Source organism: Carassius carassius, chromosome 43 (genome assembly GCF_963082965.1).
Source record: "Carassius carassius chromosome 43, fCarCar2.1, whole genome shotgun sequence".
In the NCBI taxonomy this organism is placed as follows: domain Eukaryota; kingdom Metazoa; phylum Chordata; class Actinopteri; order Cypriniformes; family Cyprinidae; genus Carassius; species Carassius carassius.
This window is the reverse complement of record NC_081797.1, coordinates 1,766,145-1,788,769: the sequence shown is the minus strand read 5'-3', so window position 1 is coordinate 1,788,769 and position 22,625 is coordinate 1,766,145. Positions and strand designations below refer to the sequence as shown.

Sequence of the window (22,625 nt, the reverse complement as noted above, 5' to 3'; positions counted from 1 at the left end):
GATAGATAGATAGATAGATAGATAGATAGATAGATAGATAGATTGATTACCATCTCATGTTGTGTGTTTTACTAGAATCTCCATATTGAGATCATGTAATTATGATAATTCCAGCATCATCATTCACATTTCATGAGGTAATATTCCCCTCTAGTTTTGAGGGATGGAGATCCGTGTGTGTAAATGAAGGCTTCTGCTGTTCCTGAAGGTTTTGATCTGTTGGCCAGGAGAAGATGAAGGAGCAGGACGATTGCCTCCCTCACAGTGTGAAAATTATCCCATTAATTCACTTCCCCCGGCTTCTCTGTCCCTGAACACAACAGCACTCCATTCTCTCTCTCTCTCTCTCTCTCTCTCTCTCTCTCTCTCTCTCTCTCTTGTCAGAGCAACATTATCATATCCTGGTTGCCTCGGCAACTGGCTTGGAATGCCTCAATTTTCCCGTCACTTCGGAGACCTGAGTAAACAGAGGAGATTATCATTCCGTGTTCTATTACAAACACAGTGTCACGTCTGCTTGTCATAACGCTTGTACTCTTGCTTTCTATGTTCCAGCTGCTGCATGACAGACATCAGATATGACATCTGGCTTCACAGTTATGCAGCGTGAGGTTATCAATGAAATAGATATAAAATAACAGCATCTGCTGGGAGTAATAAAAACGCTGCTTCTGATATAAGATGGTCTAATGGTTTAATGCTCTGTATTCTTCAGCCTTAGTGAATGAAAATCTAGGAAAATATAAAATTATAAAATAAAAAAAATGAAAATTGTACATACATGATGATGCATGTTATAATAGACTTTCTGTCTATACTTTTGTGCCAATATATATATATATAAATATATATATAAAGTGCTTTGTTACAGAGAAAGTATACACTGTGTATAAAATATTCTCTCTATCTATATGCATGAATTAATATTTAATTATATATATTTATTATATATTTATTTTTTGAATTACCTATATTTTTATATCTGTATTTTCTTTTCTGGACCAAATCAATAAATAAAAATGTATAAATAAATTTAACATCTAGATGGGAGATTTTTAAGTGCTGTTGTTAGAAAGAAATTAACACACACACACACACACACACACACACACACATCAGACAGTTTAATTATTTCTGATTTGTACCGGTATGTCACTGCAAAGACCTTACATGATTATTATACATTTTTAATGCTGAAATGTTAGTTTTTTAAAACATGCATAATTATACAATTATATAGATTGTACAGACGTATATGCATATAGTATGTAAGAATTTTCTGACATTTATATTGGTTATTTTTACCTCTTGATAAAATAAATACACCAGTAAACATTGCTGATTTTCATTAATGAGAGTGAACTTACACATACACAGTATGTTGGTGCTGTCTTTTTTTTAAGATTACACAAATAAAAAAATAAATAATAGTGCAGTATGAAGAATTTTTGTGTGTTTAATGAGTACATTTATGTTGTTGTTTTTTGAGCTCACATAAACGAATAATAATTGTTGCATGAAGTATATTAGTGTGTGAAGTTGTCTTAAACTTCCCTAGTCTGTTCCCTGCAGCTCTGGCTCCAGCTCCGGGTTTTCCTCTCAGTTGAACCGCTCCAGGTGGACTCGTGCATCCAGGCTGTGCATGAGCTCGTGCTGGCTTGCATTGCTTCAATGTCTCTCAGTGAGAGATGCAAACAAGCGTAAAGAGCCATCAGAGCTGTAGTGCGCGCCTGCAGCTGATGCTCTCCGAATGTGTTTGGGACTCTGATCGCTGGGATCTATTGCGTTGAGAATCGAGGAGACTTGCTGTATTTCAGCGAAATGTCGTGTTTCCAGCTGCTTTCTCCGCAGGTTGTCCTGGATCTGGATTGGATCTGAACTGTTCCGATGGATATAGTCCAGTGAAACCGGACTGTCTTTGGATCTCTGTGTGTGTGTGTGTGTGCGCGCGCGCGTGCATGGGTCTATGTGTGTGTGTGCATGAGTCCGTATGAGTGTGTGTGTGTAACCCCAGCACATTTCCTTGGAGGGGTATTTTTTTGTTTTTGGGATCTAACGTTATGTGATGCATCTAGATCGGGCTGGATCTTCTGGGGGGTGAGTTGCATGTTTATTATTACATTTTAATATCTATTTTGTGCAGGAATTTTAGTATTCTCTAGCTTTAGCCGTCAGGATTAGCAATGCATTGACCTCATGGCTTTATTATTCCATGTTTGCATACCTGGAATGTCATTTTTCAGTTACGTATTTCATTATGTTTACTGAAATAGTTATTAGTGTGTAAATCTTTTGTTTTTGTATTCTCTATATTTGTGTGCGTTACGTTTCGCTGGATTTGGTTCTGTGAGCTATCTTGGCATGTTTCAGATGTGTTGTTGATGTTTAATGTGTCAAACGTGTGTATTATTGTGGAACTTGTTGTTGTTTTGTTTATATATGTCTGTACAAGTAAACCAGTCTGAATGCTAATGCTAACGCTAACGTTACTGCTCTTTGTCATATCCGCCGATAGCTCTGCTAGTGCACCTCGACTGTTTTGGAGCGCTATAATCATATTTGACATCGACAGAGGTGATATTTGCGTTTGTATTGACGAGAGGGTCGTGATTGATCTGTTGGGCTTGATTTGTGTGACGGTTTGATCAGTTAGCCGAGTGTGTGATGAACTCGTGCTTGCTAAAGCGGCTAAACAACGCGTGTGTGTATGTGTGTGTGTGATGAGCATAAAAGCACAAGATTAACACACACTCACTGTATTTCTCAAAATAATATGATAATACCATGGTATTCATAACGTACTTTCGAATTGCTTAAGTGCGACTTAACTAACGCTACCATGTTTTTGGACATTTACAATGGTTGTGTAATGGTATTATTGGAAGTGCGTTGGAGAACCCTTTAAAAATACCATTATACACTCATTTTAGGATACCATAACTGTACCCTGGTGCAACCTAGTTTTTGTGAAGGAAGGCACCACCTTGGCATAATCGTTAGTGACTCATATGGGTTTTAAAGGCTGATATAGAGAGCAAGTGGTTGATTTGTTGAAAGCAATTCAATGGTAACTAATGAAAAGTATATACCAAATTTTTGCTGCAATATTTCACTAAAATCCGGTATTATAACAAATGCTGTCGATGCATATTATATAACATTACGTTTATGTGTTATGCGGATGATTTTATCTAAAGTAGCCAATATTGCATTCAAGGTCTACATTTTATCAGTTTATGCGTTTTCTGGGAATTGAATCCATGACCTTGGTTTTGCTGGTGCTGTGCTTTACTGTTGCACAACTCTTAACTGTTATGATGCTTTTAATACTCTTAAGGTGTTTTTGTCATTTTGAAGCTTAAAATCTCCTGTCCCTATAGAGCTCAACAGCGTTTCCCATTTTTTCAGCCACCTTGGTTCTGGAAGTTTTCCCATAGGGATTTTCAAGTCTTTGTTAAAGAGTTGTAATCCACAAACCAAATTGGACAAAAAGACAAAGTTACAAGGCTGTGAACTTAATGGCTTTAATGAGAGAAAGGACTGCAATCCTATGAAGCAATGATATGTTCAAATTAAAATCAATAGAGATTTTATTTAAAGTTTTGAACAAATGGATTTTGGCAAAAAATGTGTTTATATTTGGTCAATTGCAAGCCTTCCTGGGAGTTGGTGGTTGTTTAGGTGTGATTTAATTGTCCCTTAAATCAATATTTTTATAGAACCATGGTTAACAGTTTTTCTTTGCAAATTTTAATGTTAAACATGATTATTTAAAAAATCAAATATGTAGAAATATTGCTGGCTGATGGCTTTAACGGAATTGATTAACAACCTTGTATCTCACAGTAGGTCTGTCCTTAATGGCTTAAAATCATTTCCACCTTTGGAGAAAATGAATGGGGTTTTTACTTCTGGAAGCAAACTGTTAGAGTCAAAAAAGTACATCATTCAAAATTTCTCTGAAAAGTCATGCCCTATATGTTTTGTTTGAGTAAATAATGGCAGAATTGTCTTGGCTGAGTGAACACACTGACAGATCAAAAACTTTGTTTTCAGCAGTACTTTCATAAAGCTGTTTGGTAGAGCGAGGGTCATTTATCAGGAAAGAACAGCAGCTTGATTTGTTTTGGTGTCAGTTTGTCATCCTAAGGCAGTAATTATTATGTCGCGATTAGTTTGCTGAAGGGCAGAATCATCCCTCGAGTGTCTTTCCTCATTCCTGCCGTCAAACCACACAAGTCCTCTCAGAATCTTTGTGGAAAAGCCGTCCTCTTTCTTAACGTGAGCCAGCATTGACGTTTGCACTGTTAGTGATCAGAAATTCAGCCACACATGCATGAAAGCCATGAAAATGTACACTTTGCATTAATAATTCAAGGTCTGTCAGTGCTCTTGGCGTCGATGGAGTGGTCTGAGGTGCTTTTCTGCAGGTTCAAAGACTTCGAGTCATTACAACTAATGTAACATAATCAAGCTCAAATTGCGCAAATTAATGTCTCTTGACATTTGGCAGCTTCTATTTCCATTAAGTCCAAAACAACAGTTTCTTCCAGAATATCACAGTGCACTGCCAAAGATGGTCTGATGTACTGCCGCGGCTCCAAGACTGTAAATATTCTTAACGGATAGTTGCAGTCCTGGATTCTGATTGGTTGATACTGCGTTCAAAAGCGACGATCTTCTAGCAAAATGATGCACCTCTACAACTTATACTTGAGTATATCCTTTCAATGCATGTGCAGAAAATAATAATCAATATTTTTGATGTATGTTGCATTTCTTGTTAGTTCACTGTGGTAGTTGTATTCTTTGTGTGCATTAATCGAGGATAAAAACAAACCCAGAAATCTACCAAAGCAAACCGAAAGTGCTAATGTGGATGAGGGAATGCATTTTGCTTTGCTGTCGAAAAGCTTTACAGTTCTAGAAATAAAAATTCAGTTCCAGAAATGTGTGTATGGAAAGTACCTGACATTTTGGCATGTTTTTAGGGGTTTATGGTTCTTTTTATGAATTGTGCATAAACGCTGATCATTGTGGTGGCTCTTGGCTTAATGCTGTGTGCATTCGAGAGTCGTTGCTCAGTTTATTTTCATCTTAGTTCCTCATTTCAGTGAGTGAAACTGTGCGTCGTTTGACTCTAGAGGTTATGTTACCTAGTTTTCCTATTTCGCTCTTGGCTTTGTGTGGATAAGTGCTGAAAAGCACCTGAAATGTGAGCTTTATAACCTGCCTTTATTCAAGATATAGCCTACACAGGGTTTTTATTCTGTCCTAGGCGCCATCTTCGGTTGTGTTAATGTGAATTGTTTATGATCTTCATTGAGTCACTGGGCTCTTTCATTTAGTCATTTTGAGATTATTGACATCTTGAAAATGCTTATATTATAGTAAAATAAATCTAATTAGTTATTGAACCGTGGTGTCTTTTATTGTAGTGCACTTGGTTCCGTTTTATTAATGCAGTAAATTTCTGAAGCTCAATTTTGAATTGATTTGAAATGAACTGTTCTTTACAACCTTAACCTCCACGAACGTAGTGACTTAATGTCTCAATGCTTAGTAGGGCTGTCAAAATTGCTCAAAATTGACGTTCGAATATTCCCTCTATAAAATACACGAATATTCGAACTATTCGAACATTTGGTTGCGCATGTTATCAATGACACGCATTACGTCAATAACAGGCAAAAATAATACAAAGAGACATAACTACTTGTATAGATAGTCTATTTAAATTTAAACATATATGACAACGTACTACCTACACAAAAACAAGGAAATCAACTAATGGCCAAGACTGCAGACCTCATGCTCTCTCACCCTCACGTTCTCTGCGCATAATGGTTTAAATGAACAAACAAATTTTTGTGCAAGCAATTTAAGGTCGCGACTGTTGTCTCAAATATAGCAGGCTTCATTCAGTGATTGAAACAAATATTATTAATATTAATTGAAGTTTTACAGCATATAGAACTGACATTGAATGCTCCGAGCGAGCTGTGCTGTGGTAAACATGGAACTTTTCCTTGACAAGAAACGATAAATAATCAAACCTCGGATGCATTGCTTGACAGAACTCCCCGAAGCCTGCCCCATCCGCGATACTGATCGGTCTCATGTCCTTACAAATGAACGAAATTATTTTATCCGTTATGGCCTCTTGTCGTGTTGCAGCCAAAAGTGCTTGCGGCGAGCGTTGCAAAGTAACGTGAAGTGTCAAGAAGTGACTGTTTAGCTGGAGTTCCACACATTATGCCATGCTCATTTGGGTGCACATTTTTGAGATGTGACCTCATGTTGCTAGTGGTCGAATGGTATGCTAACTGCTAACTGTATCTTAAATAGCTTGCATACAACTTTATCTCGCGGGTCAACAATTTTACCTCATTTTCTCTGCTGCGGTCAAGTTGGGCTCTGCACTTGCTGGCATCTTCCATGAAGATTCGTCAACTTTCAGCAGTGATGCTGTGCCAGACAGTGCGACTCCTGTGAGGCTGTGACCTGTCCCTGAACCCTCAGGTGCGCTAGCGCGCTCACTCGCAAAGCAGACAACCCTGCCTCTACTACCGCAGGCCTTGTTTCCACATTTTTTTTATTCAAATAATAATTTTCAACTTCGAAATTCGTTTTTTTTAAACTATTCGAATACATATTCGAATTTAGAATATTCGTTGACAGTCCTAATGCTTAGCTATACATATTTGACCAGACAGCTTCATAATGTTTCTTCAGCTTTTAATGCATGTCAGTTACATCAATGAACAGTTTTGGAGGTAACGCATTACGTAAGGAGAATTGCGTAATCATGGGGTGTGCTAGTATGAGTATCGGTACCGAACGGTTCACGGGCAAATTCCAAATGGAAGTGTCATCCCTATCCCCTTAAAGTGGGGACACTTTTAAAAAAAATATAAAATATGTTTATTTGGAACAGTTATGCTAACAACAATAAAAATGCATTTATGACAATAAAACAGTGACATCTTCTTTTTTCTTTTTTTAACATTAGTAAACTATGAAATAATTTTAATGAGCAATATAATAATATTATTATGTTTATTCATCTACAAGGTATGGTTCAGTACTGCCACTGTGTTTTTTTTTTAATAGTAAAGCACTTTTAGTTTTCGTTTAGTATCCATTTGAAAAACTATCGGTGGATTAATCGGTATTGTCCAGTGTGGACCAACCTATCTATTGGTATTGGTAAAATCCACTATCGGATGACTTCTTTTCAGTATTAAAAAAGTATAAAGCATTATAAAAACAGTTAAGCAATATGCATAAGCAATGCATTACTTTCCATATCCATCCAGTATTTTAGAGAGTTACACAATATTGTAATGCATTACTTTTAAAAGTAACTCCGCACAACACGGTCAATTACTATTTTTAAAATTTGACTTACGACTTGTAATGTTGTGTATATTAATTGATGTAGATTTACATTTATTTATTTATCGGTTTGTTGTATTTATGCCAATGTGGAGTGCAACAGCTAAAACTATTCCAATAGTAGAATACCAATTACCTCAGCCATTCCAATTAATCAGACTATTTGGCCGTTTTATTAAAGTATGTCTCTGGAGGCCATGTATCACAGTGATTTAACCCAGTTTTTTAATTGATTTTGGGAAAAACCCATTTGACTGTTCTGCGGTTGGATGGATAACCTGCTTTCAGTACGATTTGGTGCATGTTCAGGATCCAGCAGATGCCTTTTTGGCATCAGGTGCTGCTACGGTCTGAGTTGTCCTGATCCCCAACAAAGCCTCCTGGAGATGAATGACTTGCTGGGGATTTCTTTTCCTGCGGCGAGCGTGGTGAGGTGATTGCAGGATATGTCTGCTAAGTCACTCTCTCCCTCGCTCTGACATTTTGTTATCGTGCTGCCATTTGGTCGGAACCCAAGTGGATTCTAGTGCAGCGAAAGACGAACGCTTTGCTCATCCAGCCTGGAGCAGAGTGTGTTGAATGACAGGGGTGCGGTACGAGTCCTTACACACACTCCAGAGCGGGACGCTGTACAGGATTTTACACCCCTCATAAAGCTTTGTAACTGTCTTGAATGGCAGTGAGTTACGGCCTTGTCTTCAGCTCGCTGTTGGGGGCCATGTTTTGTGCTTCTGTCTTGTTTCCAATTCTAGTGAATGAGGGGGATTTTAGATTGATTCAGTCTTTATTTGGCCAAACTGTGCTCGAATTGGACTTCATTCTTTGCAGATTAAATTTGTCTTAAATATTTCATCATAATCAATGGAAGTTGCATGGAACTGTACTTTACTGTGTTTTTAGGTACATTTGTAAGTTTTCTTTGTCTGTTACCATTTTGTTGGTACTCCTAAAAAGTTTTTAAATGAGCTTTCTTCTGTTTTTTGTCTTGTAAAGCCTGTGTCAACTGCTTCTGTCTGAGATTAATGTTAAAGCTGTAATGCATAAATGGATCTGAAGCTTTTGAATCCTTGTTAAACCTCTTTTAAGGTTATAGACATGCTTTTACAGCCAGCATTATGTCTTTCTTATGTCTTTCTAAGTGTTGTTGTTGTATTTTATTTATACATGGCAATTATGTTAACAGATATTCTTAAAATTAAATTTATAGCTTGTAATGCTGCAACCACCCCCCCCCCCAATATTAATTTACATTTATTTATTACTGTGTATGAAATCAAAACCTTTCAGGTGAATTTTGAGATTATTGCCATCTAAAAAATAGTTTATTGCAATAACTGTTAAAATCAATTAAATATGTAAATAGTTGTTTAACATTCGTATATTTTATTCTATTGCTCTTGGTTCCATTTTATAAAAGCGATGCATCTCTCAAGCCCAATTTTTAAAATTGATTTTGGGGAGTTCTTGCTAAACCTCCACTGTTACAGCTTGTGCTGTTGAAAATCTTGATTAATATAGATTTACTTTAATTCATTTTCTGCATTTATGCCATTGAGGAGCACTATAATGAAAACAAGTCAGATAGTAGAATACCAATACATCAGCCAGGCCAATTAATCAGACGTTATCTGGCAATTTTAAGAATATTGCCATTAGCTGTATCCAATTGGCCAATTCACAGAAGTTCATATTTGATAACTTTTTCATTTAGCAGATGCTTTTATCTAAAGCACATTTTCAGGTGTTCAAATAGCCAATTTTTATTTGTAAATTGAGTAAATACTGTGTAATTTATTGTGCATATGAAATAAAAATTGCATTAGATATTGGTATCGGCATTGGCCTAAGCTAGTTTTATTCTAATTTGGCTCTTGACAAGCATTTAATTTGCATGCTGAGATTTTTGTCTCCTTGTCATTTGCAGATGGTGCTAATTTGTGTCCTTGGGTTTGTTTTCATTGTACCTTCGTCAGTTTCAGGCAGATGTGCTTTTGTTAATGTGCTAAAATCAGACCTGAATGTGTTGGATCTGAAACGCGCAAACATCAGCAGCAGCAGATTTGTCTGTCTATATTTAATTACACCGTTATTTCTGCACGGCTGCACAGTTGTTTTCTTTCTCCATGGTAGTGCAGTCTGACTTGATGGTGTTAATCTTTATCGACAATTTATTTGCAGATGAAATTTGTTTGTGACTTGTGTAAAAGTGCTGTCAAAGGCTGGAAGAGCAGCATTTCTGCTTCACCGCTGGTCCTGTGCACCGTTCATAATCTCAAGATCGTGTGATGATGCCGCCCGGGACGCCCGTCAACCAGCCAAGATGTGAAATGAGCACCTGTCACCTGCTAAGTGCAGGAATATTTAGCCGGTAGACAGCGGGTGTTTTTGTCAGAGGTTTCTAGCGCTGTGACAGATGACTGCGTCTGCATTCATGAGATGTCAAAACATGTCAGGTACTGTGATTTTCTGCTGCAGTTTCATCCTCGTTCAGACCTCAGCCCTGTTTGGTGGTTAAAAGTGCTGTTTGTTTGAAGACACCTGAAAGATAGATTAGCGGGGAATGACTGAGATAAATCATCTGTAAGAATAATGAAAGGAAGCCATTATGGGATTTGTTAAAAGAGAGATTAAAGGATTTCTGTATGCAGTCTTGATCTTAATATTTTTGAAGATAATAAAATCTTTTTAATCTTTACAAATATTTAATTCATTTAACCAGATTTAAGATAAATCAATTCACTGCTTCAGTTTGAATGAATGTTCATTTTTAAAATGAGCGGACTGCACAATGTGACTCTGTGTTGTTACAAGGTCATAAAAATGAAGTTGTCTATATGTAATAGATTGTGTTTAACACACAAAAGAGTGATGATCAGGTCAACATAGAGAAGTATAGAACTTCTACATTGATTTACAAAAAAAAAAACTGCGCTGGTATCGGATTAGATCGGTATCGGCAGATACGCAGAATTTTGTCATCGGATCGGTTCTGAAAAAATGGTATCGTTGCATCCCTATTAATTTTTTTAAGTGAATTGATTTAAAAGAATTTCACAGCTATGGGTTAAATGGCTGTTCATTTTTGTCATGTATATTAGAGTTGGGAAAATATTCTGAGATATTATTCAGATTCTGAGATTTTCCAAATGCATCGCGATTCTTTCTTGAATCGATTCTGAGCTAAGTTTTGAACGGCAGATCTGCATCAATTTATCGTCCCAGCCCTATCAAATATCTTGTATAAAAAAACTGGAAATTCATTCCAGAAATTCAAATATATATAATTAAATTATAATCAAACACATTTTAATATCAAATGACTTAATTGCTAATCGTTTGAAACTTCACTTTAATATACAAAAGCCATTCGACATCATCCTCCATGAAAGAACATTATTTTGCAGTAGGGCTGGGCAATATATCAAACGATATGATCATGCGCATCTAGGCAATACGCAATATCGTGTTCATTATCCCAGATGAATCGCCTTCGTTAATGAATGCGATATTGCGTAGCTTGTCAGTGATCTATGGCACTGTCTATTAAATGCCTCTCGATTTAAAAGCAGGTGATGGCAATTTGGCGGTAATCATGGAACGAGATTTACTGATTAGATGCGCATGATCATATCATTAGATATATCGCCCAGCCCTATTTTGCAGGGAGAACTTCTCATGTGTTTATCTTTATATATTAGGTAAAAAATTTAACTTGTAATTAATAAAAAACAAAAAAATTTAAACCACAATTTTATTTTTTTTAATCTAGAACTTTCAATCCTGCAGACGTCCATATTAATTTACTTAAAGTTAGATTTGAACATGCACAGCAGATCAGGAATGAGCCAGGAGAACTTTAAAGTGCTTTGATTTCAGATGATCTCTGTAGCTTCGCTCACGGCTGCACGTTTGTATGCAGAACGAGTCGTTGGCGTGATCAGGCCAGCGAGGTTGCAAGCTGTCATTGAACTGGCGAGCTGAATTTAAATGTTAACTCAAGCTGTCACGCACTGACATACCATGCACTTAGTAGTCATCACGACAGCTTGACTAAATAGTTTATCTTCCTTCTAGCGCTGATGTTTGAGATTGGCTTCGTCTGGATCTTATCTGCACAGGATCACGACCTTAAAGAAGCACATCAGTCCGGTCAAACTACATGTTTACATTGAGAAAACTATAGAAAAGAAGCACAGTGGAATGCAAAAACCTGTTAAGATCTGATACATGTCTGATATTTAATATTTGCATGTTGCTGACCGGCTGAAAGCTGCATTTATTCTGATTTACTGTTAGTTATAGCTTGCTACTGTGTTATACTTCGTCATTTTGATTTTGAGTTGTCTTTTTGAGTTGACCACTAAAACTGAATGTCTGCATATTTAGCATTTCTGATTATATAGGATAGGGCTGTGCCGATCATGATCGGCCGATCGTTAATGCGCATCTCGTCAGTAAAGCCGGTTCTCTAATCAGCTGTAAATTCCCTCAGGTGCGTGATTTCACATAGAGCAGCTGTTACTACACAGAGCCGTTGTTAACTGAGAAGATGCGCAAATAAACGCTGAAAATGAACGTGGATTTGCGCATCTTCTCAGTTAACAATGGCTCTGTGTAGTAACAGCTGCTCTGTGTGAAATCACGCACCTGATGGAATTTACCGCTGATTAGAGAACCGGCTTTACTGACGAGATGCGCAAAACGATCGGCCGATCGTGACCAGCACAGCCCTAATATAGGATGTTTAAGTCAGGTTTGTACAATATTTTCCTTCATATTTCATGCATCTTTTTGGCAAAGAAATTTAACAATTTGTTTGTTTCACATTTAAACCATGTTGGTAAAATAGTTAATTGGTCCCGCCGATTTCTTCAGCAGCGCTATTCTGGAAGTATTTTATCCATTCGTATATTTCATAGGGATTTTTAAAAACTTTATTATTATTTTTTAAACATTATAACCTAAGCGATGAATCAAACCAGCCAGCTACAAGGAGCATCACAACATTACAAAATTCGATTTGTTGCAGAAAATGATGTGAAAATTGGACAAAGAGACAAATATCCAAAACTGTGTACATAACGGCTTTTGGAGAGAAAGAACTACAATACCATGAAGCATTGCGAATGACTTAATCTAATTAAAAACATAGAAATTTAAAACTATTATTTTAAAATCGTTATAGAAACTATACAAATATGTAAGTATTTTGTGAGTGACCCATTCGCAATACTTAATGGAAGTGGGCGGAGCTAGATTTCTCTTTGGCGCACAGCGCTCACAACTGATTGGTGGAATTTTCTGTTCAGCATTGTGGGCAATATAGTTTTTATCCAGGAATTACACCATTAAACAGAATTATATTTAAAAAGTTAAATTTAATGTGAAATGATGGCTACATTCAAGTAAGAACCTCAGAGCTCATGACAGATTTGTCTTTAACGGTTTATTTGTTTTTAATAAAAATCACAAAAAAGTGTTGTCAAAAGACCTGGTGATTCGGTATCAAGTCGGTACTAAAAAACTATAAAACTGTAGCAGGTTTCTTTAAGTACCAGTGGAACCGAGGACCCAGTCAACCCGGTTCTTGACGCATACAGCGCTATGATTTCCGCGAAGCAGAAAACGCGGACGGAATCTCAAAATCTAGTCATGAAAATTAAACTTACATTTTAATATGGACAGTCAATGAATTTTGCAAAGTTAACATAAATTAATTATATCAAATCTCCATATGGACCAGTATCTGCAAATGTTGGTTGAAATATGAATCCTGCATGTTCTGCACGTCTCTGTGTGAATGAAGGAATGGTTTGTTTACTACATACTATAGACTGAAGTGCGCGACACTTGCAGTAATTTCAGCATCTGCCGTCTCAATGAGGACATAAATACATCAACAACATCACCAGAACTGTTCTGAGTCACTTCACAAGCATTTTACCCTTTCATTTGAGCAAAATCAGTGTCAATTTAATTCACGGTAGCCCGTCAAAATAAAAGTTCATTTTTACATAAAGGCATTGTGCTAGAAATATTACTATATAAAGTAGAATGTATGTGATACTTCTACTACTGTTGAAAAAATTTATAAAACTTTATTTTTTAAAGAAATAAATCACACAATATTTCTTCCATGTTTTAGTTTTAATAGCAAATCCCTTTATTTACCAAAAAATAAAATGTTTTTAAATTTCATTAAAAGAAAAATTAAATTTGGGTGAAACTCGTTTACTGTTTTTCATAATTACTGTATATTACTTGTAGAAAAACTTTAAACACAATTGTAAATAAGTATAAAGAATGGCATCGGTTTTATTTTTAGTAATACAATTTTTAAAAAAAAAAATTTGTGTTTTGCTTTGGTACCGAAATTGGTACCGAGAACCGTGGATTTTCACTGGTATCGTACCGAATACTGAAATTTTGGTACCGTGACAACACTAGTTCAGATAGTTGCCCAGGCAAACATTTCTTATTTTTATTTAGTTCTAAATTAGTCTAACTAAAATTAAAAAAACTTAAACTTATAACTTCTAGCCTAGATATACAAAATATACAAGTAAAGTTACAATAACGTTAACTGAATTAAAAAAGTTTTTTTTTCAATATTTTAACAAACTGATACTAAAATAACTCTTTTTCTGAACAGAAACTTGATCTAAGTTACGTCTTTGCTGAAGGGATTTATCCGAAACCTACGGCGTTCCTCAAAGAGTTTTCTCATTTCTCCTGTCCCCAAGGGATCGTTCTAATTAGAGTATAAATAAACCAGTTGTGATCTGGCATATGTTTCTGTGAGCGAACGTTTTCTGAACTCCCTCTGCGACCGAAAGACTTTCCACAACACGACTCACAGATAGATACCAAGCGTTGCTTTGAGGAAATTCGAGCAGGATGTAAATGAGATGGAAGAAGGACCCAGATGATGTCGTCTCCCTTCTGACTCTCATTTGGCTTTCAGCGGAGAGTAATTTAGGTGAAGCGGAGAGCAACTGCTGGAGGAAATTAGATTGAGAGGGTTTCTGCTGCCGCATCCACTGACCGCCAACTGAACCTGATGACTGACAGGAAAGTGACAGTGAGGGAGAGGAAGTCTAAAGGAAAGGTGCAGAGGTGAAGCGAGGGATAGAAGGAACAGATCTCAGATCACTTTATCTGGCTCTCAGGACTTTTCTCCTGGACTAGACTAAACAGTTTAATGTGGGCTTCATCTGCACTTCATGAATTGCACACAGCTGGTTGTGAATTCGGAGTGCTGACTTCGAAGGCAGCGTCTTGACAGTCTTGATATCTTGTAAAGTGATTGTGCATCACTCAAATAGCAACTTCGCTACATATTTTAATAACAATAATGAGCATTCGTCCAATTTTTTTAATAAGTTAGCTTCTTCTAATAACGGAATTAAACGTTCACTCAAATTAATTGTAAAGATAAAATAAACGATTTCCTTTTTTTTTCAAATTTGCGTTTATAAATGTAGATGTACTTCATAACATTATTTTATTATTAAGAATGCACACATATTTAGTATCAACATTTTAATATCAATATTTTATGTTAATTAATGAAGCAAATGTTTCTAACCCATTTTCTTTTGCTGTGACCTCTGAAATCGTTTTTTATTCATATTTATTACAGTGCCCTCTAGGATTGTCTATATAGTACATTTGAACAGTCAATTATTGTAAATAGTTAATTTAATTATTAGGGATAAAATAAAAGATTAACATATTTAAAAATTGTACGTTTAACATTGTATGCATTATATTAAAATATATATATATGATGCGAAAATGTACTTCATTCTAATGAGCATAAAAATACACAACTTTTTAAAACGGTATTTTCATTATTGAAAGAAAAAGATTGCTTGTGCCTTGTCCACCATCTTTTTTTTCCACTGACTTGTTGCAGTGCTTTTTGGGATTGACTATATAGGCAGCTGAATAACCGTCATGCTATCTATTAAGTGTTGCCAAGCTTTTAAAACCAAGCTTTGACTTCATTAAATTTCAATGGTAAAATGAACTATTTACATCTTTAAAATTAGTTTAATATCTTGTCCACTATATTAACACATAGGCTATGATGTAGAAATGCTAATTTGTTGAACTTGAAGCAAAAAAAAAAAACAGAGCACACACATTTGGCAACATAATCTGTTTTAAATAAACTGTACTTTTACTGTGAATATTTTTCATTATTGAAAGAAAACTAATAAATAAATCTTTTCCACCATTTTGGGCTTGATATTTGTTGCAATTCATTCATTCTTGGATTGCATTCTCCATGAATGCATCATGACATTGTCAGTATTTAGCTAGAGTAAGAAATGTTAGCAGTTTTCAGGAACAGCCAATGGTGCTTTAAATGCTGTAGGCAGCACACCAGATTTTGGGTTTTATCTAGATTTGTGGTGCTTTTACTTCAGGGGTGACAGATTATACAGCCTCGCTTTATAAGGCTTGAAAGGATGGTTTCATTTCTTTGGTCCTCTGTCGTTCAATGCTTGACCCAAATATCCAGAGCTTTCGGCTCCTCTGATTGCTTGAGTACTCCGTTGATTTATCTGTCAAATACTCAGTCAAAATGAACAACATGCCCAAGTGATTCATGTAGGTCTTGGTGTGTTCTTGGTTTTGTGGTTAAGTTAAACGCATATTATATATGCATTCTGTCATATCCAGAATATTTACATTTATTTCAGTAAAAAATTTTAATTGATAATTGTTTGAGTTATAAAAAAAAGAAAAAAATATAGCAAGTTTTCAAATTATTTAAACTTATTCATAAACTTAAGTCTGAACGTTTTTCAGAAATTTCGGTACATCACTATTTGTCATTGCACCAATATTACGATATTATACTTATTTTACTAAAATATTTGAATTGTTCAATGTTTTTTTTTAGTTAAGACAAAAACTAAAGTGAGTTTTCAATTCATTGTAACGACAGGAAACTTAAAATGTCAACTTTGGTTGGAAAATGTGTTGCTTTTTTTTAGTGAGTTATTCAATTTTTTCACTTGATAATTATACAACATTTAAAAAATATCGTGGAATTGCTTTACTTGATGTCACAGCTATTCATTTTCCCACAGAAATCATCTTAGTAAATCCACAAGTTTGGATAACCGATTAGCATTGTGCATGTTGTTTATTGATTGAATAGTTGGCGTTAGGTGATGCTGCGATTATTGCGCGTCGTCGTGAGTGAATCTGCTCCAGCGGATCTGGGTTTGGCTCCACGCATCCCTCTCTGTTTCTCTCAAAGCCACCATAAAGATCCTTTTATCCGTCTCCTCCCCCACAGCCTCACAGTCCTTCCCGACTCAGAGACCAAACATGATGAGATTTTATCTTTCGCAGTCTGTTGAGGCTAGATTTAAGGTAGCTATGATTTTACGTTTCAGCCTTTGACAGTATTATATACCTCAAAAAATGATGTTAATGTATCTTAATATCTTCTTGCCTAAAAGTCACATTCAGCTGAATGGAGTTTGGCGATTAATATAGTTTATATTTTATGACAATACAAGCAATCAAACAGTTAAGAATTGGTATCTGGTGTATATCGCTTTAAATGAGTACACTGTCTGTATTTGGATAAAGTTGGACATCTATCATAATATTTATATTCAAATAATTTTACAATATTTAATAAATATAAAATATTTTAGGTGTTAAATGTCAAAGGCACTTCCATAATTGTGTTTGAGTTATGACAAAAAAACTGAAAATATAAAACAAAAGTCAAGTTTTTTTTAATGCACTTTTCACAGTTTGAACGTATTCACAGGCTTGAATGACATTTAAACCAGTCGCTGTATAAAATGTTGGCAATATCTATTGGTTAATTTTACATTACCAGCACAATCATTATGAATCCATTATGAATATTTGATCAGTCTAGCTGTTGAGGGTTTGTTTTCAGATATTGAGAACATATGCATGTCTTGTGGTCATGTGGAAATCGAAGAATCCTTCCTCTCCGTAATGGGACCAGATTTCCCAGAACCCTTTGCATTGATTAGCATTACTGCATTTATTCCTCATTTGGCAACAAGTGATCCATTCGTGTCTTTTCCCGTTTGCTTCAGGACCTCAAACTATGAAACGTATGATTGTTTCTGTATGAGGATGTTGTTTTGTGTGTAAATGAAGTAAAACGTCTCAGTCCTCAGTCTGGCCCTATAACTTCTGCCCTCCAGCTCAAATCTCTATCATGAATCTGAAGCCGTTTTAGCGTCAGATCAGACGTGTGATTGAAATGCCCTCTCAGTCATTGTTATGAACTCCTGGCGTATTCCCCTGTGGGAGGAAGACAATTATATGCTTCCTCTGAGCTAGGTTACACAGCAGCAAGGGTGGAGGCTACTGAACACAGCCTGCTGGGAGCTTGTTGGTTGAACACAGGAATCTTCCTGTTTGTGTCTGTCGTCTCTGAAGGGATGACTGCAGTAGATCCAGGGGACAGCTGGTCGGCTGGTGGGAACCTCTTTAGTCCAGTTGCCTTCAGGACTTTTGTTTGTAGTTACTGAAACGCTTGATCATTTTGAAGAAGCATTTCTATTGTTGTAAATAACAATCCAGTGTTCAAAAATTGAAAGGGATTCTAAAAAGTTTAAATTAGTGTCCCATAGGGCTGGGTTGAAGAATGCGGCAACGCAATGTTCTGTTGTTGTAGATAACTGACCTACATTCCAGTGTTCAAAAATCCGAAAGCGTTCTAAATATTTTTAAATTATAGGCCACAGGGCTGTTTTGTATCGGTGTGTACAAATCAAGAAATCGAAGTTGTTTAACATAAACACGTCTGCTGTGTAAGTGTTTACTATTGTATATCAGTGATTTTGATTTAAGAAAGTCCATCATCAAAAGAACATTATAATCTACTTTATTTTTGAGTGTTAAAACTAAATTTCTTAAATTTCTTCTTGTTTTACGCTGGGGTTGTGTGCCATTTAGGATTTAATTGACGATGTTTTTAGTTCAATTCCTGCATTTGAGTTGAGGTACCAAACCAGATACAGAATTGCAATTCCAATTTCAATGAAAGGAAAATTCAAATGAATCCGATTTCATATCTTTGAAAATATCTTGTCCTGAAATTCTTTCAATTAGTTTGATGTTTTAAAGAAAACAATTAAGAAGTCTAGAAGTTTCAGATAGTAATTTTTACTGTATTTTACAGAATTTAAGAACTAAGTATTAAATAGAAAAGCAAAGTTTGTCTTTGAAAGCTTTTATTTATTTATTAAATCTTGAAAGGCTTTTCATAAAAAAATATTAATATCTTGTTCTTGTTTAATTTTACAGAACCATATTTTTTTTTACTTTTTAAAATGCAAAGTTTGTTTTGGATTATTATTATTATTATTATTATTTTTTTTTTTTTGAGAAAAATCTTTACCTAAGAAGTTTGAGATGTAATAGTATAAGTGAGGTCTGTCTTGGAAAAACCGTTTGTTTGATAGTTTTAAGAAATGTAAGAAGCCTTGATGATTCAGAGACTGAAATTCCAGCTATAAAATTAGAATTTTATCATATTAAATAAATTAATTAGTGGAGGATAACTTCATTACCCAGAGTACATTTTCTAGATTGAATTTCAGTAAATTCCTCTTCTTGTCATTCCCTGGCAAAAGAGAAATGTTCTAGAAGCAGTTTAAGTTTTCAGTGTAAAAGATGTTTACAGTATGAAATGTATTTATGTCTTGGTGATTTGTCTATGTGGTGCTTTCACAGTGGATGTGTCATCTGTTGTTGGTTTGTCAGAATATCTCGACAGTGCAGCTCTCTTTGTAGTGCCATGATCGAACACAAACTGATGAGGAACTCCAGAGCTGGCAGCAGAAGGTCAAGAGACGTTCTTGCAGGGAGCAAGATAATGAACAGCAGTTCTTCATGAGAGACATTTCTAAAAAGACGTTCCTTAAATTCACTCAGCACCTTTGTTGAAGCTTTGCTGACATCTAACAGCTCAATACCGCAAATCCTGCTTTTCCTTTCACCGTATTTCACAGATGCTGTGCCATATTTCTGCTAGAATGGACAGGAAGTAACGCATGATGGTGTTTTTTTGTGAATGGGTTTTTTCAGGCGTGGCTCTTATGGTTAGCTGATTCACTCTGATTAGCTTTAGCTTGTCTTTTATCAACAGTGAGTGTTTAAGTGTATGAATTCTATCATTATCAGTTGTGAAAGTTGCTCTCGACTGGAAGCTTGTTTTGAGAGTATCATATCAGCAACGACTGTGTCTGGATTGGCATGTCCATCTCAAGATTCAAGATTTTTTTTATTCGTCACATACACAATTATATAGAGCGTATATAACCAGCAGTGAAATGTGAGTGTTATGTGTTATCCATTGTTATCCATCTCAGTTATGCGTGACCGGCCTGTAGATTGGGTGGAATGTAAATCAGTCTTGGTTGTAGAATTATTTCTCAAATGCCAGTCAGGCTCATGCTAGAAAAAGGGCTTTGACTGGCTTCGTTTTGCATTTCTAGCATAAAGACTGAAGGTTCTTTTGATTAGTTATAACAGTTTTGGCTTCAGGTCCAAGTACGCCAACTGCCCCCCCACTAAAATCTATTTCAGATGGCTTAATTTTTGCTCTACTTTAGCAAGCAATGCTTCCTGTTTTCTCACTTTCAATTCTTGGAAAGTACATACAATTTGTGCAGTATTGTTTTTACTGTTAATAGTACAGTTGAAGACAGTTGAAGACCATGTGCAATTTATGGAGCTACTTCACTCATAATGAAATTTCTGTTGTTACTCCCCCTCAATTTGCTAATATGACCAATTACATGGAGAATGTTGAACGGACCAATTTGATTATATTTTATGGTGTTTTTAATCCAATTAGAATGAGCTGTTGGTTAATGAAAATTGGTATGTATAAAGATTCCTAAGTTATCTTTCGTTTTGCACAGCATAAATAACAACATACAGGTTTGTAACCAGTTAAGACTAGTTTCTTTATGAGTTAAATAGGCACGGTTTTGATCATTTTACTGACTCTTGGTAGATGGGCCAGATAGATGCAGTTCTCATAGATGATTCATTCTCTCGTCTAGATGGATCGTAGGAAAGCCGTGTTTTTTTTGGTGCCATTTTTATAATATTTCCATTCTGGTGTCAGTGGGATGGTGGAATACATCCGTCATGGCGCAGCTGCACTTATTGTTTTGTTGGCTTCATTGCCCCCTGTCACCATCCAGCTGGGATTTAGTTTGCCAGCCTTTCCCATCTCCTTGTTCGACTGCAGGAAAACAGTTTTCTTTCTCCGTGCCAGCCGGTTAATAAACCATCAGCCAGAATGTCTCTTTTCTTTTGTTCAGGCTATTGACCTTGGGTGGGAGATTGGCAGAAAGAATTGCACAGTTCGCAAGATTGTGGTGATAACTCTATTTATTACAGTGTGGGCCTTGTGTTAAGTGTTTTTAAAAATATCACAGCTTCGGAATATAAATATATAAACACTGGTAATTGTGGTTGGCATTAGTGTTTTTTGGAATCCACCATACCAAAACCTAATGATTGCCCTTACAACATGTACATTAATAAAAACTGTGAAAACTGTGGTGAAAATGCATTATAATCAGTGATTCTTTGAAGTCTTTGAAGTTAATTGTATTATTTTAAACACTGAAGTCTGACATCTTAAAAAACGTGGAGAATTTTTTTTTTGAGTAATCTTCTGAAATATGCTGTTGGATGTGTTACTAAATTAGTTATTGTAGTTATTAGTTAAACGCTGATAGTCATTAATCGTAACTAAATCTTTCATAGAGAAGTTGAGTCCAAGTTCATCCCATTCAAAGTACTAAATCCATTAAAGATAAGAAGATAGAAAACTCAATCTCAACAGACTGGTTGTTTTTCATTCAGGAGTCGTGTGTAACCAGATCAGTTCAGTAGATCTGTTGTTTGATGGGGAAACACTTTCATTGGTTGTGTGAGCGTTTCTTTTGGTGGATGTTGGTTGAAGACATTCCTCAACAGACCCCTGACTCCTGCTGGGGCCCCACAATCTGTATATCATTTGTTTGTTCGTTTTTTTAATTCAATATTGAAATAGGGGTGTGCGATTATGATGATTTTGGATCTTGGACGATTTAATTTGACCAGCAAGTGTCCCTCACAATAGCGGTTATGATCGGAAGAAGAAACTCATTCAGGTTTAGATCCACTTTTGAGTAGGGCTGCTCCGATCACGATCGGCTGATCGTTATGTGCATCTCGTCAGTAAAGCCGGTTCTTTAGTCAGCGGTAAATTCCCTCAGGTGCATGATTTCACATAGAGCTACTACACAGTTACTACACAGAGCCATTGTTAACTGAGAAGATGCGCAAATCCACTTCATTTTCAGCGTTTATTTGCACATCTTCTCAAAAATGACTCATGTTGTTCCAAACCTGTATGAATTTCTTTCTTCTGTTGCAAACTGAATTTCATTACCATGTTAGATAGATTACATTTTGTTTCACCTGACTGTAATTCAAATTTAGGCAAAATGTGCATAATACTTAAACATTATGCTAAAATGTAAAATCATTTTAAAGATAAGCTTAATTATCTTTATGCAATATTTCTTTCTTTTTTTTGTTTTCAGTATAGTTGAACATGACTTCTATTCTTAGATTTATCCAAATAATGGCTCAAAATTTGTGCCAAAACCTTTGCATAAAATGCATTATATAAACTTGTTTTGCAGTTTGTAATTTACGTTTATCAAGATATGAAATCTACATTCATGTTACCCATTTTTCTGTTCCATTGTTCCATTAGTTTCCAATGAATCATACTGGAAATTTCTTTTCCAACCTTGTGCTTTTTATTCAAGTGCTTGTTTTAGCCTCAGCATGAATTAAACATGGCCTTGTAAAGGCAATGCTTTGCAGTACTGAAACACTTGGAGCTGATGCTCATGCACCTCAGAACTCACTTTTTGGAAGTTCCCCTGTGTTTTGGGAGTGTTTTTATTTTTGACGGCATGACAAGAGAAGTTTGGAATGGGCTCAGCTCATGATCTGCAGAAACAGTGTTTGGAGGGGTAGAAATTGGTTGGGGTGAACCTTGGCTTGAGTTTTAGCATGTGTTCATCATAAATTTATTGGCTTGAACAAACACAATTGAGCACACAGCTTAGCTGCCGCCCATATTGTGGTTTGCACAGGCACTTTTTAAAAAGTAAATTTGTAGAACAGAAGCT

The 22,625-nt window shown here is 35.8% G+C and overlaps 1 protein-coding gene across 1 annotated transcript in view; it reads left to right on the top strand.

Moving 5' to 3' along the window:
* The first annotated feature begins 1,664 nt into the window (after positions 1 to 1,664).
* The window catches only part of znf609a (zinc finger protein 609a), a 107,368-nt gene continuing 86,407 nt past the window's right edge, over positions 1,665 to 22,625 (top strand). Inside the window, exon 1 of the mRNA XM_059536886.1 lies at positions 1,665 to 2,097. The gene's annotated coding sequence lies outside the window, so the exon portion shown is untranslated. The remainder of the gene's footprint in view (positions 2,098 to 22,625) is intronic.